General features: G+C 46.5%; 1 long non-coding RNA gene and 1 pseudogene across 1 annotated transcript; one reads left to right on the top strand and one right to left on the bottom strand.

Annotated features, from left to right (window-relative positions):
• Positions 1 to 8,110: 8,110 nt before the first annotated feature.
• LOC116458176 (small nucleolar RNA U13) lies at positions 8,111 to 8,220 on the top strand (annotated as a pseudogene).
• A 12,134-nt stretch (positions 8,221 to 20,354) lies between these two features.
• LOC116457872 (uncharacterized) lies at positions 20,355 to 24,505 on the bottom strand. The gene is made up of 3 exons (XR_004245129.1): positions 24,199 to 24,505; positions 23,795 to 24,047; positions 20,355 to 20,577 (listed from the first exon to the last, which is right to left on the bottom strand). It is a non-coding gene; the product is annotated as an uncharacterized LOC116457872 (long non-coding RNA).
• Between the last annotated feature and the right edge of the window lie 2,781 nt (positions 24,506 to 27,286).

Below are 27,286 nucleotides of genomic sequence, written 5' to 3'. Positions count from 1 at the left end.
GAACATCCCATTGAGCAGCACCGCTGTCAAAGCAAACAGCCCCCCAACCCAACACACTGCTGCATCCCTGTGGTCTTAAGCAAGGATCCGGGGGGTTTTAGGGTCAAAACCACAGTGTTTGGTGGCAGCACGGTGGCACAAATTAGAGAAAGAAAAAGAAACTTCTAGACTGGCTTGAAACGTTTCCTTCCATTTTCTGATCCAAGGGGTCTGTGGTTAGGCCCAGGATCTCCAGCTTCCCCTAAACCTCACGTGCCTCACACAGAAGTGGTCTGGGAAGCACACCTGAGAAACCTCAAACTAGAATATCACGAAAATCTACCTCACTGCACCAGGGATTTTTTTCTCCTCCCTAACTGCCATGATGAAACCAAGTATGTTCTTGAATATTAGAACTGTGATTAGATTTATAGTAGTCCTTTTCGCTTCAAACTATGTTCCCATAAATATAGAATCCCTTTAGTTTTACATGTTGTAAACATAAATTTTACCAGTTAAACTAGTCTACAGAAAGTTGGATATACAAAATGAGATCACAATACACTGTGCTTAATTTTTAAAATTTACTTTTTTCAATTAACACGTAATGAATTATATGTCAATAAATATATCTGTAACCTTTTAAGTTGGATATACACATATATATGTAATTCAGTCTTGAACACAGGCAGCTTAGTTGAACGCAACTCGGTTCACAGGCTCCAATAAAGAGTTTAACTTTGTGCCCATTCAAGGTGACTCAGACATGTGCAGTTTTCAATTGCCTTATTTAAGTTCCCAGCCTCCTTGCCTGCGCCCTTCGGGGGACAGTCTGATTTCCTGAGCTAGGCATCTCGGCCACCCTCGGGCCTTTGCCCGGATCCTCCGCACTGAGGCTTAGCTCGTGCTCCCTGTGCTAGGGCAGCAAACCTTGGTCGGTACAGCGTCTACTGTTGATTGACCTCTGCCCACTCGGGTCCGCTGGCCAACAGCGCATGCGCTGCCTCTTCTGCCTCCTCCGTCTGATCCGCAGACTTCTCTACCTCCAGAGCCCTGGGCTACGGGTACTGAGCGTGCAGAACTCGGCGCAAGTGCCCTGCCATTGTGGAGGCTCCCTGCGGGCCCCCTGCTCTATTCTATACCACACTGGGCTTCGGCTTCCCTGTAAGGCTTGCTGCCACCTCTCGAGGGATGGGAGGTTGCAACCGGATGCTTCTGTCTCCAGGGTTTGGGGCCCTTTGGGAGCTAATGTGTTTTAAGCACTTACTAGGGCTGGCATTTTTCTTTCCCTCCTTTTTTTTTTTTTAAATCCCGAGACGGAATCTGGCTCTGTCGCCCAGACTGGAGTGCGATGGCGCAATCTCGGCTCACTGCAACCTCCGCCTCCCGGGTTCAAGCGATTCTCCTGCCTCAGCCTCCCGAGTACCTGGGACTACAGGCGCGTGCCACCACGCCCAGCTTATTTTTGTATTTTTTGTAGAGACGTGGTTTCACCATGTTTGCCAGGATGGTCTCGATCTCCTGACCTCGTGATACACCCACCTCGGCCTCCCAAAGTGCTGGGATTACAGGCGTGAACCACGGGCGCCTGGCTGATTTTTTCTAAGTGTTGTACATTGTTTCACTTATTTAATCCTTTGAAGAGGCCTGTGAGATAAGTGCTAGTATTATCCCCACTTAAGTGACAAACGGGCTCAGGTAGGGGAAGTGACTTGCCTGTCATAGCTCTTGAATGTTGCCTAGCGTGCTTGCCATGCATAGTGAGTCCTCAGTGGAGAGTGGTGGTGGGGCCAGTGGGGATTTGACTGCTGCATTCTTGGCCTTAAACAAATAAGCCCTTCTGTCAAGGAGCTTGATTGCTTTCAGCCGTCTACCAGGTAGAACTGCCACCGTATTACTCGAGGGGCTTCCAGCAGTCATCCATAGGGGGCCCGGCGGATTGGCTTGTTGTGTAACACAACTCTAGAGATCATGCCAAAATGACCAGATTTGTCAAGGCTTCTGTAAAAGCCCAACAAAAACTGGAAATTGTCACTTACTAGGATCGGAATTTAAAATAATACATCTCTGTCCAAAAATAGATTCTGAATCAACGAATCTTTCCATTAGTAGGCTTCTAATGCAAAGAACTAGAACAATTTTTACATGCAAATTAACTCCTCGAATTACCAGTTTGGTATAGAAGTAACTTCTAAAGTGAATATAGCACTTTCTGTTTCAGGTAAGTACATAAATGTTAACTATCCAGTTTCACAGCTGGATAGAAAAAAATACAACACGTAAGAAAAATATGAGTGGGAGAACCAACTAACTCTGATACATGTATACTTGTTTTATACACATGCCGCTCAATGCTCATAGCACTTGAGAGCTAAGGAGTTCTCAGATCATCTAGTCAAGCTCCTGTAATTTGCCGTTGAGGAAGCTGGGATAAAAAGAGGTGAGTAGCTGCCCAGAGGTCACTCAGGGAGTGCCACGGAGCTGGTGGTCAACCTAGGTAAACACCATCATTGAGCGGAATGCACAAAAAAACTTCAGACAGCTCCCCTGCCTGCCCTTCGCTTGTTCAGCCTAAACAGCTCCTTCTGTGGCTCCTCCCACCTCCTCTTCATACTCCTTAAAATGAAATAAATGTTCATAATTAAACATAATAATCCACATGTGGTCTGTCCAATAAAATATTTTAATTGAAGTACAACATACATACAAAAAATGCACATGTGTGTGCACATTGGTGAATCTTCACAAACCTAACATAACCAGGTTTGAGATCAAGAAACAGAACATGACCAGCACCCCAGAATGTATATAAACATATGTTTATACATATAAATAAATATACATCACAGATTTCATATAAACACAGCAGACTACAGTAGCTCTTGAAGGCAGCTTCCGTCACACTATTGACCCAAGTCAACTAAATATGTCTAACGTCAGTCTTCCCTAGCAGCTGTGTCTGTTTAATAAAGCTTTGCCATTTAATCTTTTTGCCTCCACCAAGTGTCATCTAATTAATATTGGTCCATTCTTAATAGCTGTTTTCTTTTGTATTATAAAATCTGATTTTCATCCATTATATTATCACCCCATTTATTTTGTGTCAGCCCATAAGCGATTTCTGTTAAGATTAATCCAGTAAGAAAAGTCACCTTATCTCAGGCTTACTCCAGCCTTTACACCTCCAATTTTTTTTCCAGAAACACTCCTATCATTATAACAATTGATATTATATTTCTGTTTGTGATTTTAAAAATTATCGTCTGTGAACACTTATATTTTAAGAGCCTTAGAAGTAAAATCTTGACTTTGTAATCCTTTTATTATAAGAACATTTTCATTAAAATAATCTTCATTCTTCTGTTCCTATGCTACTTGACCCTTCTCCTTTCCCTTTCTGTATCTGTTACGTTTCTTCTTGCTCTGCCTTCAGGGCAGCGTTAACCAGCACTCTGATTTTGGTAATGTGTGTGCACAGGAGCACAGCTCTGGCCCTCCTAGTGAGATGCTAGCTTGGCCATTGAGCAGCCCGGTTCTGTGCTCCACATCCTTGGGAGACCAAGAATACTGAAATTACATGCTGGCGCATTCCTTCCAAAAATTATTTGAGCAATCGAAATGCCTTAGATAAGGGGGGAAAAACTATGTTGTCAAATTCTTCCCTTCAGATAGTATAAATGCACTGGATTCTTACATAGTGACATGCCTTTTTCCAGTAGTCTAGATTGTTTTTTTCTTTGCTTTGTTCCAATTCAAGAGGTTCTCATGAATTAGCATGGCCTGTGTGACAGTTGCACGTGGTAACTTAAGATATGCAGGTCTAGCCACAATACGTAAAGCATGATGCCAGTTCTTTACACTGGCAACCAGATGGACATCAAATGCTAGAATTGCAAATAATTTTTATATTTAAAATTGAAATTATATTTTTAAAATAAAATTTAGCTTTAAAGGTTTGAGTTTTAATTTAATATTTGTAAATTATAATCTGCACACTGCCTTTAATTTTAATAGATCATATTGAACACTTAAAAAATTTTTTAAAAACCAAGTTTTAAAATGTTTACATTTATTTAAATTTTTTGAAAATATATTCAGATCTGGTATATTTTTACTACAATTACATCTTTTTTAAAATTCTTTTTAATCCATTACTGATGATAGAGCACAAATTCAGTAAAAATCTTGAATATAACCACATTAGTGATTTCGCTGAAATGAAGGCAAGAATGATATATTTTAAGGAATTAATGTGATTTTTGAATCATGCATATCTTTATTACTCTGGCTGATGTCAGAGCCTATCGAGAATACCAGATGTGTAATAATGATTAAATTCACTGGTCTTAGGCATTTTGCAAACTTTTGAGTATGTTAAACCTATAGTTTACACATGTTCCATATCCATTTTTTTTCTTATGAAGGTACATTTATTAAGGTAGGAAGACAGGATATGTTTTGTTTGACAATGGATTTATAACTTCCAAGTCTTAAGATATGTGATAAGTGGGTCCATTTATATTCTGGCCCTGGACCCTCAACATGTTTCAGCTGTTCTGGAAGTGGGCTCTGTCTCTCCTTTCTGCTCCTCTCTCCATCTGCAAACCTGTTCTCCCAACGTGGTGGGTGCAGGGCTACTACCAGTGTTCAGCTTTGCATCAGCGACCCAAAGACAGCCCATCCTTCGCAGTTCTCGTCCTAGAATCCCAGGGGAAGGACTCATGATTGGGCCAGGTTAGGTCAGGTGACCACTTGGACCAATCAAGCATGCCATAGGGTAGACTCATATGATACCCTTGTTTAAATCATAAAAGGGATGGTGATTTCTGGACTAACCATCCCTTCATTGTATATTATACTTTGACAGAATGTAATTCCTTTATTTGAACTGACCTCTCTTTTAGTGATTTCCAGTCACACATTCACTTAATGTTTCTTTTCTTATTGTACATAATTTCCAGAGCTAAAACTTTCCAAACCTAGGTTACAAGGAAGACAGCCCTATACCCCAATTTGCTCAGAACAGTCCTGATTTATCCCTGCTGTCCCATTATAATTATTAATAGTGCCACTTTCCATTCAAAAGTATCCTGGTTTGGATAATCATTCTTATGGTGCCCCTGACTGTAAGTGATCTTTTGTTTGGTGAGTGTGAAAGTTCACTTATATCCCTGCTTGGTCTACATGGTGCCTTCCTCCCAGACCCAGCCATCATTCGGACCCAGCAACTACTAGAGGCCGAGCTGTGTCCTAGATGTTGGAGATACAGTTGAGTAAGACAGTAACCCTTTCCAGAAGGAGCTCATAGTCCTAACAGAGGAAATTGTACAAATTACATCATGATACAGCCTAAGAAATCTGGGTAGGAACAGAAAAGCAGGGAGTGGCTCTGCCTGGGGAGACTGGGAAAGACCGCAGAGAGGATGCAACATTGGACCAGGTGACGTGAACTTCCCAATTGCTGACTTTGGCGTATTAGAATATACCTCTTATTTTTATTAGCTACATAATCCAATGTTAAGATGTTTGTTATTCATAAAGCCCACAGATGATTACTGACTTGGGAGAATCCCATCAGGGATGCCTTTACGACAATGAAATCAGGCCACTTCATCCCCAGGGTGAGTCTTGGAGTAGGCATCTCCGGTGTGCATGCAGGTATCAGGAGAAATGAGGGGGAAGTGCTTGTGCCATACGTGAACACCAGAACATCCTCAAGTCCCTGGCAGAGGGAACTGCAGGATTCCAGGTCAGGACTCCCAGTGCTCTAGAAGGAGCTGGAGTAATAACCAGCTGTAGAGTATTCAGTCAGGACACGTGGGCTCCAAAACCAACCCTGCCACCTACCACCAAGCAAAGGATTTAATCTCTCCGGCCTTACTTTACCTGGAAAAGGAAAGCGTGAAACTAAGTCATCTACAGTGTTTTATCCAACTTTACAGTTTTGATATGTTGTATAGTGGGCCAGTTACAAATTCTTAAGATTTCTCTAACTGATTAGCCAATTTGAGAAGATTCAGAAAAACCAGAGTTCATTTAAGATAGTTTTTCCTTTTTCATGCTTTTGATATAATCACAGAGGCTTTTATACTGACAAAGACTTATCAAAGGATCTCTGCATTTTGAATCCCATGTAGGAGAGGTAGGGATAATTAGAGAAACCAGCCAAGGAACGCTGGCCAGTACAGGTGCAGTGGCTCATCCCTGTAATCCCAGCACTTCGGGAGGCCGAGGTGGGAAGATTGTTTGCGCCCAGGAGTTCAAGAGCAGCCTGGGCAGTATAGCAAGACCCTGTCTCTACAAAAAATTAAAAAATTAGCCAGGCATGGTGGTGCATGCCTGTAGTCCTGGCTACTTGGGAGGCCGAGGTGGGAGGATCACTTGAGCTCAGGAGTTCGAGGTTACCATGAGTTATGGTCATGCCGCTGCACTCCAAGCTGTGCGACAGAGAACGATCATGTCTCAAAGCAAACAAACACAGAAAAACTGGCCAGTAGAATAATACAGTTTCTGGCTCTTGCTTTCCCCATACCAGACTGTCTTGGTCACGAGGGCTGAAATAATTTCATAATGTAAACTTTGCTGTTTTTTCCTGCCTCTTTAGAGTGAAAAAGCAAAACTCAGAAGCACACTCAGGAAAGCTTTTCAAATTCTTTTTTGTCCTCTGGCTCCCAGCGACGAATACTTACTCTGTCTTTAATGTCAAAAGTTGGAGGCAAAGCTTTACACTGTTTGATCCCTCCAGAAGCACAGCTGGGAGAGCAGCTGTCTGTGCAGAGCTGCTTCCTCTTGCTTGTTGGTAGAGCTACGGTTGGCTTTGTCTAGGGTTTCTTTCTGCTGGATCTCTCACTCCTCTCTCTCTCCACTTTCTCCTGCCCCAACCCAACTTAAACAGCTCTTACGTGTTTATTGGCCACTTGTATTTCTTTTCTTTTTTATTATTTATTTATTATTATTATTATTTTGAGATGGTGTCTTGCTCTGTCACCAGGCTGGAGTGCATTGGCACAATCTCGGCTCACTGCAACCTCCGCCTCTGGAGTAGCTGGGACTACAGGTGCGCGCCACCATGTCCAGCTAATTTTTTGTATTTTTAGTAGAGACGGGGTTTCACCATGTTGGCCAGGATGGTCTCGATCTCTTGACCTGGTGATCCGCCTGCGTCGGCCTCCCAAAATGCTGGGATTATAGGCATGAGCACGGTGCCTGGCCTTTTTTTTTTATTTTTTGGAAACAGGGTCTGTAGCCCAGGCTGGAGTGCCATGGCATGATCGTAGCTCACTGCAACCTTGAACTCCTGGGCTCAAACGATCCTCCTGCCTTAGCCTCCTGAGTAGCTGGGACTACGGGCATATGCCACCACATCTAGTTATTTTTTAAAAACTTTTTGTAGAGGTGGGGTCTTGCTCTTTTGCCCAGGTTGATGTGCAACTCTGGCCACAAGCAATCTTCCTGCCTCAGCATCCTGAGTAGCTGGAATTACAGGCGTGCACTACTACACGCAATGATATGGTTGTGTGTCTCCTCCAAATCTCATGCTGAAATGTGATCTCCAGTAAGTTGGAGATGGGGTCCAGTGGGAGGTGGTGTTTGGGTCACGGGGGTGGGTCCCTCATGCGTGGTAATGAGTGACTTCTCGCTCTCTTTGTTCACATGAGAGCTGGTTGGTTGTTTAAAGGAGCGTCACATCTCTCTCCTCCTCCCTTCTCTCTTGCTCCCTCCCTCATCATGCGACGTGCTTGCTCCCTCTTTGCTTTCTGCCATGACGGGAAGCTTCCTAAGGCCTCATTGGAAGCAGATGCCAGCACTGTGTGTCTTGTACAGCCTGCAGAACCATGAGCCAGAGAAGCCTCTTTTCTTTATAAATTACTCAGCCTCAGGTATTCCTTTATAGAAACGCAAAATGTATTAATATACACCCAGCTAATTTTTAAAAAAAGTTTTTTAGAGATGAAGTCTCACTATGACGCCCGTGCTGGTCTTAGAATTGCTGGGCTCAAGCAATCCTCCAACCTCAGCTTCCGGAGTTGCTGGGATTACAGGCACAAGCCACCAGCTTGTATTTCTTTGTTGAACTGTCTTCATGATCTTCAGCTGTTGCTTTCAATGTATTAAGAAAAATTTGAAACACATTATTTTGTGGTTCATAAATGTGAAACACACTTACAGTTTTTCATGCTTATGTGTGAGATATCCCTCCTTCAAACCTTGTTACAATGTTGGCACATTACCTGTCCGACATGAGAAGGAAAAAGAGAAATATTTGAAACACACAAATAATATAAATAACGATACACAAAAACTACGTGAAGGAAGCAAGCTTCACCAATGCAGTTGGAGCCCTCCATGCACTCTCCACCGATTCCCTGCCATCCCCAAAAGGTAACTGTGGCCCTAAGTTTTGATATCATACAGCCCATGCATCTCTTTATAATTTCACTATAGATATACGTTTCTCTACCATTTCCTTGTGCTTATGGATGTATCTGTAGCAATTTGCATCATTAGAAAACATCCTCTAGAGCCACGCTTATGATGAAATAGCTTAACCGCTATAGCTCACTACTTATGCTAAAGACCACAGACTCTTCAGCTCCCCCATGTAATGGCAATTAACACAGGGCCAAGCAGATTTCCCAGACATGGCTTTATTTTGGGGCTTGTACTCGAGTAGAATGGAGACAGTGGAGGTACAAGGATTCTCCAGGTAGCTCACTGGGAAGAGCCATCAGTCAAAGCACTGGACTTGGCATCAGGGGTAGGGTGTGCAGGCTGGGCTGGGCGAGGCACGTAAGGGGAAGGGCATGCAGGTCAGTGCACCCTACCTGGGTGTGATGGCAGGGGCTACCTGGTAGTCTGGCCAGCAGCAACAAGGCTGTACAGTTTGGAGAAAATATTCAATACCTCTTATTTATAGTTTTGTAATGTTCTTTTTAAATGCTTCTTACAATATCTTGAAAGTTAAGATCTTTCAAGGAAAGATTTTGAAAAGTGTCCTGGCCTGAAGTCATCATGCTTTAGAAATCAAGTTTTTAAAACAACTTAAAAAGCTGTGTCTTTAGTATTGGGTGCGAAATTTAAACATTGCCTGCAATTCCGGAATAACAATAATCCTAACGATAGATACGATTGAAAAAGGTGGCCACGTCCAAAAGAGAAACTTCTTTGGGGGAAAATGGCCATCCCATCGTTCTACATCAACCGCCAGTTTTTCTTTAGCGTGAAGTGAGAGGCTTGAGGGCAGGGAAGCATCCGAAGGGAATTTCTCAGCTGGTAATTTCCTAGCAGAGAGGTTGAGTTAGGTGCTTCTCCCTCGATATGGTTCGGATCTGTTACCCTGTCCAAATCTCATGTTGAGTTGTAACCCCCAGGGTTGGAGGTGGGTGGGGTCTGGTGAGCGGTGATTGGATCATGGGGATGGTTTCCCATAGTTTAGCACCACCCTGCCTTGTTACTGACATCCGGTTGTTTGAAGATGCATGGCCCCCCCACCCACTTCCCTCTGCTTGCTACGGGTCTGGCCATGTGGAGTGCCTGCTCCCGCTTCACCTTCCATTACTTTCCTGAGGGCTTCCCAGACATGCTTCCCGGGCAGCCTGCAGAACCGTGAGCCAATTCAACCCCTTTACTTTATAAATTACCCAGACTCAGGCGTTTCTTTATAGCCGTTCAAGAATGGACTAATAAATACATCCCCTTACTTAGCCAGCACTTGAAGTTTCAAAAACGAGGATCAAGCCGTTCCTGGGAGCATTCTATGAGACGTTTGGACACAGGCTTACTTGGAGTCTCGGAGATATGACGGAATCTGGAAAAGTCAAAGGAAAAAAAGCCAAGGTGAATCAGATAATTATGTTATCAAATCTCAGGAGAGATGACTAGTGTGTCAACACCAGGGCAGAGCTTCTGGAAACTTCTAGAAGCCTTTCCCACCAGCTATCATCAGTTTCACTCAAACTGTTACCCACTCCCACGTCTACTGGTAGTGGAACCTGCTCCGGCATTGCCTTCCACTCATTTCTAACTTAGCCTCTGATCTGACCCGTCCCCACCCTCTGTCCATGGACCTAGCCTTCCCCTGGCTTCTGCTTTTTTCTGTCTGCTTTCTTGTTGACTATCTTTTTTTTTTTTTTTTTTGCTTCCCTGCTCTGGATTGCTTGATCTCAGGCTCGATTCGGAAAGAAGTCATACGTAATAAGACAAAGTGATAATGATTTTAAAAGAGCAACATCAAAGTTGCTGTGGGAAAGCCAAAAGGCCCCAGTTATTTCCACCCGAGGTGGATAGCTGTGCGGCGGCTGTGTGTGCGGCGGCTGTGTGTGCGGCGGCTGTGCAGGGGAGGTGTGGAGAATGTGGGACCCCAGAGGCGGAGTAGAAATGTGCCAGGTAGCCAAGGACCTTCCCAGCAGAGGCAAAGTTGGGAGAAAATGTTCAGAGAGGTGAACGTGCCTAGTGTGCTTGGGATGGCTTGCAGATGCAGCTGGAAAGGGAGTGAGGGGCAGAGGGGCGGGTCTTGCCATCATCCTCAGGAATTTGGACTTTATTCTCTGTATGTAGATTGTAAAGCATGGGAATGATTTGACTAGAATTAGGAAGATCATTTGCCATCAACACCAAGGATGACTTAAAAGAGGGCAGGTTTTGCTCCTGCCCCTGACGTGGTTCCTCTCTGCAGCCTTAGCCCTCTCATGCCTCAGTCCCATCCTTAACTGGGACCACATTCCATGGTTCTGTCCTAGGTCTCTCTCTCTTTTTTTTTTTTTTTTTTTTTTGAGACAGAGTCTCACTCGTCGCCCAGGCTGGAGTGCAATGGCGTGATCTCGGCTGACTGCAACCTCTGCCTCCCGGGTTCAAGTAATTCTCCTGCTTCAGCCTCCCAAGTAGCTGGGATTACAGGCTCCCGCCATCATGCCTGGCTAATTTTTTGTATTTTTAGTAGAGATGGGGTTTCACCGTGTTCGCCTAGCTGGTCTCAAACTCCTGACCTCAGATGATCCACCCGCCTTGGCCTCCCAAAGTACTGGGATTACAGGCGTGAGGCACCGCACCCGGCCAGGTCTCTCTTGTTTCAATTATTTCACTGACTGTATCTGTTCTCATGGTTTCAACCATCATCTCTGCACCATTTCTAGTGCTAGCTTCCCTGCCAACTCTAGCCTTGAATTTCCAGCTGGCTGCGAGTCCTCTGTACCTGCGTGGATCACCAGCCCCTCAAACTCAAATTGTGTGCAGCCAGACTCTTCAAATCCTTCCCCCAGAAATCAGTTCTTCTTCCTGACTCATTTCTGCTCTTTGTTTCACCATTCTCCAAGTTATCCAAGCTTAAAACTTGACAATGGTGACCTCTTCCTTTTCTTTGACTCTCATCTTTAACCCATGTCCAAGCTCTGTCGAGTATTTCTTTGTGATATCTGACACCTGTATGTTCCCAGACCTACAATCACCATCCTACTCGAGACCTGTTCTTTCTTGTTATAGAAGCAGCAGCCTCTTACCTGGTCTCCTGTCTCTGGTAGCTCTCCTGGGTCATCCTATTTTGGTAGTTTCTAAAAAACTGTTTTGATTATATAGTGCCATGTATAAGGTAATATTGAGCATAATCAAAATTACCCTTAAAAATCTCTTAAGGAAGGCTGGGCATGCTGGCTCATGCCTGTAATCCCAGCACTTTGGGAGGCTGAGGTGGGCTGATCACTTGAGGTTAGGAGCTCAAGACCAGCCTGGCCAACATGGTGAAACCCCGTCTCTACTAAAAATACAACAACGACAACAAAAAGAAATCAGCTGGACGTGATGGCACATGCCTGTAATCCCAGCTACTTGGGAGGCTGACACAGGAGAGTTGCTTGAACCCGGGAGGTGGAGGCTGCAGTGAGCTGAGATCGCACTATTGCACTCCAGCCTGGGGGACAGAGTGAGACTGTTTCTCAAAAAAAAAAAAAAAAAAAAAAAGAAAGAAAAGAAAAGAAAAGAAAAATCTTTTAAGAAGATGCTATACCAAAATCTAACAAGTGATGTCTCCAGAAATCCCACAACAACAAAACGCATTTCTTGGCTGAGCACAGTGGCATGCACCTGTAGTCCAAGCTGCTCAGGAGGGTGAGGCGGGAGGACAGCTTGAGGCCAGGAGTTCTAGGCTGTAGTGCGCTATGTTTGGACCTGTGAATAGCCACTGTGCTCCAGCATGGACAACATAGCAAGACCTCATCTCTAAGAAAAAACAAAAAGACACATTTCTTGTCTCCAGCAGGGGAATAGATTGTGCTTTCTTCTGTTAAATACCAGATAATGTAACTGACTTGCATTTAGAAGGCATTTTTGGAAAAAAGATGTATTTTTAACACTCCCTCCATGCAAGGCAAACAAGAGCTGAAACCGACTAAGAGACTAACAGCAGATTTGTATGTCCTTACCCGTGCTCACTTCGGGCGTGAGCTTATGCAAAGTTCTTCTGTCCCTCTCCTTTAAAAAACAATTATCAGGCCGGGTGCAGTGGCTCACACCTGTAATCCCAGCATTTTGGGAGGCTGAGGTGGTGGATCACTTGAGGTTAGGAGTTCGAGACCAGCCTGGCCAACAAAAGCTAGCCACGTGTGGTGTTGGGCACCTGTAATCCCAGCTACTCAGGAGGCCGAGGCAGGAGAATTGCCTGAACCAGGGAGGCAGAGGTTGCAGTGAGCCGAGATTGGCCACTGCACTCCAGCCTGGGTGACAGAGCAAGACTCCGTCTCAAAAAAAAAAAAACAAAACCAAAAACAAACAAACAAAAAATCATTGTTATTATGTTTGCTTTTGCTGGATGTACATAATCCAATGGATGGAATTAAGTGAAGATATGACAGCATTTCTCTGGTGGTTCAGCTGTTTGGGCCAGGGTGTCCACATGTGTTAGGTAACATGGGCACAGTAAGATGGCACCGGTTCCGGGTTCTTCACCCCCGGTTCCCGGTTCTCCACCCCGCGAGCCCGCCAAGAGAAGGCCAATCAGGGAAGAACACCTCTTGCCTTTTACTCAAACCCCACCCCTAAGCCAATCACCGATGCCCATGTAGCCCCACTGAGTATAAAAACCCAGCACCTAAGCAGCTCTCCCCTTCTTCCTTCCTTCTCCTCCTCCAGGTGGTGTCGCCTTGGTGCCTCCAATAAAATCTCTTGACCGCGATCGGTGTGTCTTTGGTTTGAGCCCAATCAGGTCTGACTCTTTGAGTCGGTCCGACTCTTTCAACCTGTCAATACTGAGGCCCTCCCCAGTGCCAGTCAGGGCTGGGTGAGAAGAGAAGGAACCTGGGGCCTGTCCCCCTGAATCCTCAATTCAGTTGAAAGTCCAAGGATTCAGAAGCCTCTCAGTTCAATCCAAGACACCCAAGTCTCTGTGAAGGTGTATTTTTCAAGTCAAGTTAGTAACTTCTAGATATTTAGACATATGGTATAGGACCCTCTGTGTTCTTGCTTTGGTCCTACACTGAATACATAGCATGTTTTCCTGAATTGGAGGGAGAAGCAGCAGTGGGGGCTTTCCCACACACCTGCACAGTGCAAACAATTTCAAATTGTTGGGAAGGCCTGCGCCATTCTCACTCTCTCTCTCCAAGTCTCCTGGGCTCCTGCTGTCTCCTTCTCCCAGGCAGTCTCATACTGTACTACAAGTAAATCCCAAATGCTTCTTGCTTTCTGAGGTAGAGAATTCCAATGTCTGCCTGGCACCTGTTTTCTAGCACCTGCTACTTAAAGTGTGGATCACAGGCCGCAATAGCAGCAGAATCAGGAAGCCTGGTGGAAATGTAGCCTCTCAACTGCTTGTGAAGCAGCATTTCCTATTCCTTGGAGCCCTAAGGAACATAGCGGGGAAATGCTGGCAGAGAAGCAGTGGATGCTATAGGAAAATGTGAGACAGGGCAGGCGAAGAGAGGAGCAAAGCCCAGGCCTTCAACCTTGAAGAAGGATAAGAAAATGGAAAAGAAATGGTGAGAAAAGCAAAAACAAATCCAGGACAACAACAAAAGCCTGAAAGAAGAGAGTTTTCCCCAGGGGACCAGAACCACCACAGCCTCCTGTCTCATTCAGCAGAGGCGCTGAGGAGGGGGAGAACCAGAGGAAGACCCTACCTAGGCTTGGCAGTCAGGAGGCAGAGTGAAATATGGAGGTGTGTTGAAGGGAAGGCCTTGGCTTGTAGGGACGGAGGGTGGGAGGAGAGGACCAGAGTCTGGAGGTGGTGAGAAAATGGAATGGAGGGGAATCTGTCCACTTTGGAGAGACAGAGGAAACAGGTAGGAAATGCCCTGTGTGTATTTGGATGACAAATGGCCAACACTGGTTTCTTTCCAGCCAAGCTGCCCCAGAGAGGCGGAAGGAGAAAACACAGTCAAGCAGCTCCGGGCAGAGGGAGAGAACACAGCCTGGAGGTGGAGGGGTAGCTTTGATCTCTTCCAAGGCACAAGGACCTGACTCTCCTAAAATAGCCCAGTGCCACCCCACACCCCTCTGCATCAGGCTGCAGTGTCCATTGCTGGCTTCTGTCCTGTTGGGCCACATCTCTGATCCTTCAGAGGTGCCCCCAGCTAAGCCACAGGAAGCCCCCAGAGTGCCGTCCTTCCTTCTCAGCCTTCCTGGGCTAAGTAAGGACACGCTCACATTTGGAGGAAGATAGGACAAACCCCAGGGCAAGAGGTAGGTGCCATCTGGGGGGCCTCTCTGGTGCCATCTCCCTTGCCCAAGGTGCTGAGACCACAAGGATCCTGGAGCAGTAGCAACTCTCAGGACAAGCCTGGTCACTTCCAACCCAGCATTCTTGGAACCCAGCCCCTTTTACTGTTGTTGCCTGATGGGTTTTTCTTGCCTGATGCACAGATACAGCCAATTTACCAGGACGGCAGTATTGTAACAGAGAAATAGTTGAATAAATGGAGCCGGCTAAGCAGAAGACTGGGGTTTATTACTCAAATCAGTCTCCCCCAAAATTCAGAGACTGAGTTTTTTAAAGAATGATTTGGTGGGCAGGGGGTGAGGGAATGGGTGCTGCTAATTGATTAGGGATGAATCACAAGGGTGTGGTCTTCATGCCCCTCTAGGTGGGGGCCACAGGACCTGGTGGGGTCAGTCAGTTGTCAGAAATGCAAGTTAGAAAGTTGGAAAAACACCTTAAAAAAATCTTAGGTTCTACAATAGTGATGTTATCTGCAGGAGTAATTGGGGACGGTACAAATGTTTTGACTTCCAGAACAGTGGCTGGTTCCATTGAACTATGCCTACGCCCCTCTCATGATCCTAACCTTGTGGACTTTTGTTAGTTTTACAAAGGCAGTTTAGTTTTGGGAAGGGTTATTATCATTCTTGCTTTAAGGTTAAACCACAAATTAAATTCCTTTCAAAGTTAACTTGGTCTGTACCCAGGAATAAACAAGGAAAGCTTGAAGGTTAGAAGCAAGATCGAGTTAGCTGTGTTAGATTTCTCTTACTGTCATCATTTTGCAAAGGCGGATCCATTGCCTCCAGGCACTCAGCTCTGCTCTCTACTCCCTCCCCGTTGCTTGGGCTGGCGGGCTTTCACCCTCCCACTCTCAGCCTCCCTTCCAACTATTTCCCTGGACTGCTCGCTCCTTCTCCCCACACAGCTGGCTTCAAATCTAAATTAAAAAACTTAACCTAAATAAAAAAACCCTGCAGTGGTTTTTTTGGAATTACTATCCCATTTGACATATGTAGAAACTGAGGCACAGGAGGTAGTCTGTTGGCGTCACACTCCAGAACACTGGTGCTGGGGTTGGAATGCAGGCGGCCAGGCTCCAGAGCCCCCTCCGTGCCTCTTTGAGGAGACGTTTTCCTCCTCAGACCTCTTCCACCACGCACAGGCACAAACCTTCATGGCCGGGGAATCATTTGCCCAGGGAAGGGAGGGTACAGAGGTGCCCAGCAGAACACAGAGGTAAGCTGTCCTTTTCAACACATTTCTAAACTTGGCTACAGCAGCTAAGTGGCCACCTAGGATACTTTGGACTTATATGTGCTTGGCTCTGTGTCTGTAGGAGAAAAAGAGGTGGTTTCGCTTTTTTTTTTTTTTTTTTTTGAGATGGAGTCTTGCTCTGTCGCCCAGGCTGGAGTGCAGTGGCTGCAATCTTGGCTCACTGCAAGCTCCGCCTCCCGGGTTCATGCCATTCTCTTGCCTCAGCCTCCCGAGTAGCTGGGACTACAGGTGCCCGCCACCACACCCAGCTAATTTTTTGTATTTTTAGTAGAGATGGGGTTTCACCATGTTAGCCAGGATGGTCTCGATCTCCTGACCTCGTGATCCACCCGCCTCAGCCTCCCAAAGTCCTGGGATTAGAGGCATGAGCCACCGCGCCTGGCCCGCTTTTGGTTTTTAAGTTTCACAAACTTAGCCGTGACCATCATGAGGCAAACACAGGAGAGTCAGAAGACAGTATGGTGAGATAAAGCCAGTTCTTCACCCCAAAAGGAGTGGAGCCAGGGAAGCAGACGAGGAAGCAATAGAGGCAGCTTCTGATGCAATGTGGACCCTCAAGCTCTCCGACACTCCACCTTCCCTGCCCACACTTCCTCTCCTGTGAGTACCCTGTCCTGGCGGTCGGAGTGATCCCTGGCCCCGTGCTTTGTCTCTTCTCAGGGCTGAGAGACTCTGCTGCCTCTTTCTCACCATGCTTCCCCTACCTTTGTGCCAGGTGAACCTCCTTATCCTTCACCCTTTCTTCTGTTCCTCCTACAAGAAAGTTATGCATTTCCTCTGCAGAGCCCGCTGTGGCTTCTGCTTATTTCCAATGTAGCCTTTATCTGCCTTGTTATTATGCTACCCAGGGCAGAGAGAACGTCTTTCCATCCTAGGGCGTGGTCCCTGGCTAGGCTCCACCCCCGGACCCATGGCTACAGACCTAGGTGAAGACAGGGATTTTTGTTCTCCTGCCCAAATGTTGCATTTCCCAAGACCACCTTGGCCTGCCACATCCCCATCCTGTGCCTACAAAACCCCCGAGACCCTAGCAGGTAAACACACGGGCGGCTGGATGTTAAGAACACTTTGACAGGTACCGGCAGGCCGGCAGGCCACTGACCAGCAGAACGACTCGGAGTCTAGCTGGGGTGGTCAGAGAAGAGTTGGCCGTTCAGTAGCCTGACTCCAGGGGAAAACCTTCCCGCTCCATCCCCTTCTGGCTTCCCCCATCTGCCAAGAGCTATTCCCACTCAAACAACCTGAACTCATTCCCCAAGCGCAGGTGTGATTTGATTCTTCCGGTACACCAAGGCAAGAACCCCGGGACACAGAAAGCCCTCTGTCCTGGCAATAAGGCAGGGGTTCAATTGAGCTGACTAACACAAGCCGCCTATGGATGGCTAAACTAAAAGAGCATCCTGTAACACACGCCCACTGGGGCTTCAGCTGTAAACATTCACCCCTCGATACTGCCATGGGGTCAGAGCCCCACAGCCTGCCCATCTGTATGCTCCCCTAGAAGTTTGAGCAGCGGGGCACTGAAGAAGCGAGACACACCCCATTGCATGCCCTGTGAGGGACAAGGGAAATTTTCCTGTTTCAGAGGGACCTGCTAATGCTTCTTCTTTTTTTTTTTTGAATCTCACTCTGTCACCCAGGCTGGAGTGCAGTGGTGCGATCTTGGCTCACTGCCACCTCCGCCTCCTGGGTTCAAGCCATTCCCTGCCTCAGCTTCCCGAGTAGCTGGGATTACAGGCACGCACCACCATGCCCGGCTAATTTTTGTATTTTTAGTAGAGACAGAGTTTCAAAATGTTGGCCAGGCTGGTCTCAAACTCCTGACCTCAAGTAATCCACCCACCTCGGCCTCCCAAAGTGCTGGGATTACAGGTGTGAGCCACCACACTGGCCCCTACTAACGCTTCTTAACCCTGCTGTGTATATATTGCTCAGAATGGACATATTCTTTGGAGCAGGAGTTTGGAGAATGTCTCACAGCTTCCTAAGCGTTGAAGACAGACACCATTCCTTCCTAAGGCTGTACCACCCATCAGCCCCTTCCTGATGAACAGGGAAGAAGAGACAGAACACTAGAAAGCAAAGGGAGTTCTGGCACAGTCCTAGTGTTTGTCTATCCTTCCGAGATTGGCTCTGGAAGCGTGTGGATGCATTTTGGCTCCATGGTGAATGGCTGTTGGAGGGAAAGGGTAGTGTGTTTAGATTCCTGCTCTGCCACCTGTGAGTGGTGAGGCCTTGGGCAAGCACCTGATCTTGTTGAGATTCTGCTTTCTTACTTGTAAAATACTTTCTTCATAGGGATGCTGTGAGAACAAATGACAGGCACCGTAAGGATCCAACGGATGCTTGTTTCCTTCATAGCACTTAGCACAGTCTAGTGATTTTGTCTGTGTGCTTTGCATTCTCTGCCTCATCTATTAGATGATACTCTTGATATGAGCTGGGTCTTATGCTCACTGGTGTTTCTGGGAGCCTAGCACAGTGTCTGGCACAGAATGAATGAATGAACGAACGAACGAATGAATGAGTGTGCATTGAGTAACATACTGTGATAGTACACTAGTTTGAGATTCCAGCCTCTGAGTTTTATCCTCATTGCTAACGCTGATATATTCCCTGAGCTTGAGTAAGTCGCTTTTTCTCTGTCTCTAGACTAGTTTCCTCAACCATTAGGTGAAGTAAATTTAACCTCTTTCTTCTTGGTAGGAGTATTACTAGGACCTATGTGCTAATGTGTCCAAAGTACTTAGTGCTTCTCAGATGAAAGTTTCTATTAAGTAGGTACGATTAACCTCAGGGAATTCCTTGATTTTCCCCCAAACACAGGATACATGGCAAGTGTGGTTTTTGCTTTTTCTGAGGAGATTGGGAGATTTTGCAACAGTGGAGCCCATCTAGCGATTGTTTATTGATCTAGGAACATAACTAATGTTTCTGAAATGTAGCTTCCTTGATTTGGTCTCTATTTTATGATGTTTTCAAAAGAGCTTAATCAGAGCCCTCCATATTTCTGTTTGTTGGCAACAGGAGTGCCATGTCGCTAGGAAGTTCACGTGGGTATTGTGGAAGGTGACAGCCGCTGTAGGTGCCAGACCCAAAGGGAGAAGGGGATGGGGACATGTGGCAAGGAGGTTCTCTGGGGACTGCTTGTCCATGGGTGGGCACACTGCCACCTGTGTCATCAGGTGACCTCCTTGCAGCAGCTGCTCAGGGGTTGCCGGAGCTGTGTGACTGTTGTCCTTTTGTGGCAGTCAGTACCCACAGTCTGCTTCCCGCTGTGGCCATGGCAGCAACAGTGACCGTAGCTTAGAGGAGAGGGGATGTGGTAAACGTCGGTGAGATGGCATTTAACCCAGACCTTCAGAAATTGGTAGAACTTGGACAGGTGGCCTGAGGAAAAGCAGCTTTCTAACCAAATGGCCGGATGCAAACCAAAGCACAAAGGTCGCAATGAAGATGGACTGTACCCGGGGCTTTCGTGATGTGCTATCGATGACGGCTGGTGAAGGCCAGAAAGAGCTGCTATCTAAAGTAATAACAAAAATAAAGACACCCAACCAGAGGGTCTGTGAAAGAGGAGGAGGTCAGCAGAGGGGTGCAGGGTGATTGGAGAGGAGGCCTGCAGAGGGACACAGGGTGATTGAGGAGGGGGAGGCCGGCAGAGGGGGGCAGGGTGATTGGAGAGGTGGAGGCCAGCAGAGGAAGAGCAGGGTGATTGGAGAGGGGGAGGCCGGCAGAGGGAGGGCAGGGTGATTGAGGAGGGGGAGGCCGGCAGAGGGGGGGCAGGGTGATTGTGGAGGGGGAGGCCGGCAGAGGAGGGGCAGGGTGATTGGAGAGGGGGAGGCCGGCAGAGGAGGGTGGAGAGGCAGGGCGATTGAGGAGGGGGAGGCCAGCCGAGGGGTGCAGGGTGATTGGAGAGGGAGTAACCTGGAGTTGGGAAGGCCAGGCACACCAGATAGACAATTAGACCTGGAATATGCTAGTGGCAGTGGAAGAGGAAAGAAAAGGATGGCATACTTTGAAGACCATTGCAAGCATGACATAACTTTTTCCTTGAGTAGATCTGCAGTATGAAGCCATGAGCTGAATTATTAATACAACAGGACATTTGGGGGCCAACTTGTAGGCGAGATGCCATCCTCCATCCACCTCTCATTCATTTAAAAGGGATTAACTGAAGGCTTCCCTGAGGCTCTGGCCAGTGGTTTTCATGGACCCGAAGGTGGGGAGCCATCTGAGAGGGAAGGCTGTCCTCCCTTCTCGTCTTGCAGAAACTTCACAGACAACTGTTTTCACTTTTCTATATTTGTTCCCATTCTTCATAACATCTTGGTATTTTGATATATTTCAGGTTAATGGAATTCAAGAACATAAATTCAAGCAGGGACGATATAGTGAAAATACTACTATCTCTATAAGTCAGTCTTTTTAATTGCCTAAAGTTTTAACCAAGTCCCAGAGCTTTGGCTAATGATGAAAGAGGTAACAGAACAAACTCAAGTTTCTTGTCGAGCAGATGGAGCTGGTGGATTCCAGGACACTCCCCAAGGGAGCCAGGGATGACCATCTACGGATCCCAAAGTGGCAACATTTGCAAACCAGAACCCGGGAGCCCATTTAACAAATGTCAGGGCAGCCTGCAGAGAGGAATGGAAGGAAGAAACATGCATTCCACATCTGGGAGTGTTTAGAAGTTGGAAACCGATCATTTAGAAGAAGACAGAGAGGAATTCCCTTTACTTCTCAATCAATAAATCATTGCCACATAGTTTAATAGCCTCCTCTCCGTTGGCCTCTTATTTTTAAATCTCCCTCATCCTCCCTCTCTCTCTAACTGCATTTATACATGGTTATTAAACCAAAGATTTATATGAGTTTGAAGCCATTTCCACATGTATAGTGTGGAAATGTTGGCATTATTCTTCCCAGGACACCAAAGTTTATGTGAGGTCAAACTATAAAGGAGACAAACTGTCTTTTTTGTGCCTGCCCTCCCTCTGTCTCCAGGGAAGTGCTCTTTTGGGTGGAGGTGGTCATGAGGACTTCCTGGAGGAGGGGGCATTTGAGCAGGGTCTTAAGGATGGGATTACTGTAGTTAGAGATAACCAGGTAGGAATTCCAGGTGAAGGGAAAAAAGAGTAAATAACTGATTTTAGAGTTATTTACAGGTATACCTTGTTTTATTGCATTTCACTTTATTATGCTTTGCAGATATTGTGTTTTTTACAAATTGAAGACTCATGGCGCCTGCATCAAATGAGTCTATTGGCACCATTTTCCCCAAAAGCATGTCTTCACTTTGTGTCTCTGTCAGCATTTTTTGTCAATAAGGTCTTTTTAAAATAACGTGTGTACTTTTTTTAAAGACATAATATCATTGCACACTTAGGCTATAGTATAGTGCAAACACAGCTTTGATAAGCACTGGGGAACCACAAAATTTGTGTGACTTGCTTTATTGTGATATCTGCTTTATTGCAGTGGCCTGGAACTGAACTTGAATTATCTCTGAGGTATGCCTGTATATTTTTATAGAGACTAATAATCTTAAAGGCCTGTCTAAATGTAAACATTCAGGTAGGTAGAAGATGTTTATTGTTTTTGAGAAGTTGTTTAGCATTTTTCACAGAGCAGTTAAGCCTGTTGTCTTTGCTAAGTATGGTATAGACAGAAAGAAGGGTCCACCTTTGAGCCTCATGTGAGTCACGTGGTTTTGCCCAGAGAAGACGATTATGTTCCAGGCTGTAGATGCAGAGTGCCCCAGACCTAGTGTCACCCGACTTGGTGACAAACCAGTGTCTCAGGGAAAACTCTCTCTACAATTGGAAAAATAATCCAAAATATTCAAAGCACATTTTATGCCGAGAGTAGTTTAGAACATCATCTTCTCATGTTCCCTTACTTGCCCCGACCCTCCTTTGTCTTGCCCATGGACACTGCTCTCCAATTACGCAGTGACTCCCCTAAAGAAACCAAGGCTCACTCTCATGCATTCCCGTGCTGTACCGGTGCCGGCGGTCGGGGGAGCAGAGAACAGTCCCATCGCAGGGCAGCATCTGGAATAACCAGTCACAGAGGCAGGCCTGAGTCATCGTCCTCTGGAGCCTCGCCTGCATCCCTACTGAAGGCCCACGCAGGGCGGGCCAGCTGGATCTACTGCCCACTGCCCTGCCAGGGCTCAGGGCGTCAGAAGACTTCCCTCCCCAAGCTGCCATGTGTTTGCCACAGAGCGTGGCACTTCACCAGCAGTTTGGCAATGGTCTCACGCAATGTTGGAGCTGGCCTCTCAGCTGTAAGAAGCAGGCTAGGACACTGCCCTGGGATGGCCTTGAAGGACATCTCCGTGGAAGAGAACAGGCTCACAGATGACTGTTTTGGGACAGCAAATTCACTCGACACCCCTTTGTACCAAGGACCTCCTTGGCATTCAGCTGTGTGGTAGGCACTTTGGGATGGGTGACAGAAAAAGAAGGGAAGAACCTGCCCTTATCTTCAGCTAAGATAAAAGACCTGAAATAGCCATAGATAACACTGAGGGACCGTACATGCAGGTAAACATGATGAATACAACAGTTCTAAGTGTCGAGTGGACACAGAGTCAGGGAGCTGGGGTGGCTGGCGTGTGCTGAGGGAAGGGCCTTCGCATATGTCACCTCTGTCATTTGATGCTACCCTAAAATGTGGATAGTTACCCCATCTTAAAGAGGAAGAAACTGAGGCACAGACAGGTATTTAGCAGAAGAGGTCTGTGAGCCATACTTCACCCCTTAGCCCACCTCTGTGGTGGGCGGGTGGGTGGTGACAGTGCTCCACTTCCAGCACACCTCACTTCACTGTCTCAGGGCCTTTCTCAAAAGCCTTTGAGTCTTGTCAGCCCCCAGTGGTGCCCCCAGGGCAACCTTCAACCATGGGGAATAGGAGTTGAGTCAATAGATAGAGATCCCAGCCTCCCGTTCTTTGGGGGGCCAGTTCTGAGGGGCTTTGAACACGGTTCACAGAGAGTGCCCCGTGTGACTGATCTTCAGTAGCCCACAGGAGCAGTGGGCTCAATGACACATAGTTGTTTGATTTTTCCTACTTCCCACCCCTCATTCCGGCTTCCCTGGATCGCTTCCCAAATTAACTACACATATCCAAGTCCATATCATAGTCTCTGCTTTTAGGGTAGCCCAAAGTAAGATGACAGGCTAAGGAGCTTGTTTAATGTCATCTATGAGGCTGCAAAGTGTCTGAGCCAGGACATAAACAAACCTAGGGCTTCTGCCTCCCACCAAGGTTCTCTGTGCCCTGTGTAACCTTGTCTCCCTGGAGGGGAAATTTCCCAAGAGTGCTGAGTTTTTTTTTTTTTTTTTGAGACAGAGTCTTGCTCTGTCGCCCAGGCTGGAGTGCAGTGGTGCTATCTTGGCTCACTGCAAGCTCCGCCTCCCAGGTTCATGCCATTCTCGGGCCTTAGCCTCCCGAGTAGCTGGGACTACAGGCACCTGCCACCACACCCGGCTACTTTTTTGTATTTTTAGTAGAGACAGGGTTTCACTGTGTTAGCCAGGATGGTCTCAATCTCCTGACCTCGTGATCTGCCTGTCTTGGCCTTCCAAAGTGGTGGGATTAGAGGCGTGAGCCACCGTGCCTGGCCGAGTGCTGGGTTTTGAGCCAGACCTTGAAGAAAGTAATGGATGTCACTGGCATGGGAGAAAGAGACAGTGTTCTGGGCAGCATGAAAGACCTGATCAAAGGCACAGAGGAGAGACCCAGAAAGCTTTGAAAAGGACAGCAAGAGGCAGGCTCCCTGGACGTTGGCTGCACAGAGGTGAGGGGAGGAGGTGACAGATGAGACAGCGACTGCTCCGCTCTTACCAAAGTCACCCGCAGCTCCTGAGTCATGAAATGACATGACACTAACAATATCTGGGATATGATGAGGTGGTGCAGTGCAGAAAATGGATTTGAGTAGGTTGGGACTCAAAGGCAGTGATGCTGGCTCTTGTTCTTATGAACAGTTGTCCACCAGCTCATGCTGATTTCCTCTGAGGCAGCGAAGGGTACCCTGAACACAAGTTTTGTTTTAAGGTGTCCTTGTTTGTGCTCCTGGAGGCTCCGGTCTGGTAACCTGTCTGTGAGTCACGACCGGGAGCAACGCTGTATTCAAGGGTGGTGACATGTTACCCTAGAACACTGATACAGTTACCCCCATCTTAAAGAGAAAGACATGGAGGCGCAGACAGGTATTTAGCAGAAGATATTTGTGAGCCACACCTTACCTTTTAGCCCACGTCTGTGGTGGGTAGGTGGGTGATGACGGTGCCCCACTTCAAGCACACCCCACTTCACTGTCTTGGGGCTTTTCACCAAAACGTTTGAATCTTGTCAGCCCCTAGGACTCCCAGGATGCCCCAGGGCAACTTTCAACCATGGGGAATGGGAGTTGAGTCAATGGATAAAGATCCCAGCCTCCTATCCCACCAATTTCAAAGTGTGGTCCCGGGACCAGTAGACCAGCACCATTTGGAAACTTGTTAAAAACAAAAGTTCTTGGCCAGGCACGGTGGCTTATGCCTGGAATTCCAGTGCTTTGGGAGGTCAAGGTGGGAGGATTGCTTGAGTTTGAGAACCATGTGGGCAACATAGCAAGACCCTGACTCTATTAAAAAGAAAAAGAAAAAAAAAAAAGGGACCTACGGAATCAGAAACTGTCAGGGTGGCGCCCTGAACTCTGATTTAACAAGGCCACTGTGCCATGCTTGAGCTTCGGAAGCACAGCTCGAGGAGCTGAACATCTCTGCTGGTGTGTTCTATTTTAGCTGCTGTCTTTGTCCTGTTGTTCTTAGTCCTAAAGTACTCCTTCAAGCCAAGCTGGGAAAGAAAACAGAAGTTAGTTCTTTGATAGCAGGTTCTCATTAAAACATAGACAAAACATCTAACTAACAGAAAAATGTCTAACTAATGGACAACATCTGACTAATGTGATTTCACAGTGCCTGTTGCAGAGGAGATGCTCAATAATGTCAATTTCACTTTTCCAAGCAGGGAGATCAGATAAAACGTGAGAATATGGTAAGCACAAATGCCAAAGAAACAAATATAGAATTAATTATTTTAAATGATAAAGTGAATTTCTACTGGAAGACACCAGTAAGACATGAGTAGAACAGAGAGCATGTGCCCTGTGAACAGCCAGGAGTGCACACAGAAGGGGAAGACCATCATTCTGTCTTTGAGGGTGAGCAGGTTGGGCTCAAACAGGGTGTGGCGGTTTTCTTGTAGAGGTTTATTTCTCTTCTTCGAGACCAGCTGGACTTGCTGTCTCTCTCTCTCAATAAATTTTTTTTTTGTTCTTTTTAGGGACAGGGTCTTGCTTTGTCACCCAGGGTAGAGTGCAATGACATGATCATAGCTCACTGTAGCCTCAAACTCATGAGCTCAGGCAATCTTCCTGCCTCAGTCTCCCGAGTAGCTAGGACTACGGGTGTGTGCCACCATACCTGGCTAATTATTTTATTTTATTTTTGTAGAGATGGAGTCTCACTGTGTTGTCCTGGCAGGTCTCAAACTCCTGGCCTCAAGCAATATTCCTGCCTTGGCCTCTCAAAGCACTGGGATTAATGGATTTTTTCAATGGGGTTGGCCTAGGGAGAAGAGTTCCAGGGCTATGACTGTTAGCCAAGATGTCAGACGTGTAATGGGAATGTTGGCCATCACTTCGGGTATTCGATTGTTACGCTGACAAATTAGTGCTATGTTTGACTTGACTTCCAGGTAAGTGACTTGGAAACTTTAATAAATTGTGCCCTTAAGGTCAGTTTTTAATATCATTATTATTACATCCAATAATTAACCTTAGACACATCAATCCAATGTTACAGATTTAACAAAAGACAAAGGAACCCTGTTCCGTGATCTCAATTCCGTCCCAAACTATGAGGTGCGCAGGTGGTCAGGGACAAGCTTAGGTGAGTCTCTTCTGCTGATGCCTCAGTTTTCTTTTCTGTAGAGAGGGAATTAATGATGCCAATTATGGAATACTTATTCATTCCTTCATAATTCATAATTCCTTCACTATGAATAAGGCATTATTGTTTACAACAGTAAACAAGACAGATAAGGTTCTCCTTATTGTAAAGTTTGCATTCTAGTGGTCACTCAAGAACATTTCTGAGGAAAATAACTGAAATGACACTTGCCAAGGAAGAACTCCACAGCTCAGGACACCAGAGACAGTTTGACTCGGTTAAAGCACTTGTTGCTATGTCTCCCTAATTTTTTTTCTTTTTTTGGGCAGGGGGCGGGGGCAGGGGCGGTGGGGACAGCTCTGTCACTCAGGCTGGAGTGCAGTGGCGTGATTTTGGCTCACGGCAGCCTTGACCTCCCCGCGTTCAAGTGATCCTCCCACCTCAGCCTCCCAAGTAGCTGGGACTACAGGTGCACACCATCACACCTGGCTAATTTTTGTATTTTTTGTAGAGATGGGGTTTTGTCATGCTTCCCAGACTGGTCTCAAACTCCTGGGTTCAAGTGATCCACCTGCTTTGGCCTCCCAAAGTGCTGGGATTACAAGTGTGAGCCACCATATCTGGACTCCCTAATTGCTAAGAAAAGCATTCCAGGAACGAATACCATGTTGTCTTAGTCCGTATTCTGGTTAAAACAGTACACTTGAAACTAGGTAATTTATAAAGAAAAAAAAAAGGTGGGAGGGGGTACGTGATGAGAAATTCCTTAATGGGTGCAACGTACATTTTTCAGGGGATGGTCATCACTAGGTGATATATCCATGTAACAAAACTGCACTTGTACCCCCTGAATCTATACAAAAAGAAAAACAAAAGGAATTCATTTCTTACAATTATGGAGGCTGACAAGTCCAAGTTTGAGTGGCTGCATCTGGCGAGGTCTTTCTTGCTGGTGAAGACTCTCTGCAGAGTCCCCAGGTGGTATAGGGCATCCCATGGTGAAGGGGCTGAGCATGATTGTTCATATTTCTCTTCTTATAAAACCACCAGTTGGCTGGGCGCAGTGCCTCACGCTTGTAATCCCAAGACTTTGGGAGCCCAAGGCGGGTGGATCACGAGGTCAGGAGATTGAGACCATCCCGGCTAACATGGTGGAACTCTGTCTCTACTAAAAATACAGAAAATTAGCCGGGCGTGGTGGCAGACACCTGTACCTAGTCCCAGCTACTCGAGAGGCTGAAGCAGGAGAATTGCTTGAACACAGGAGGCGGAGGTTGCAGTGAGCTGAGATCGTGCCACTGCACTCTAGCCTGGGCAACAGAGTGAGACTCTGCCTCAAAAAAAAAAAAACAAAAAAAAAAACCAAAACACACACACACACACACACACATACACACAC

Source organism: Hylobates moloch, unplaced genomic scaffold (assembly GCF_009828535.3).
Source record: "Hylobates moloch isolate HMO894 unplaced genomic scaffold, HMol_V3 SCAFFOLD_18, whole genome shotgun sequence".
NCBI lineage: Eukaryota > Metazoa > Chordata > Mammalia > Primates > Hylobatidae > Hylobates > Hylobates moloch.
This window is presented reverse-complemented; position numbering and strand designations above follow the sequence as displayed.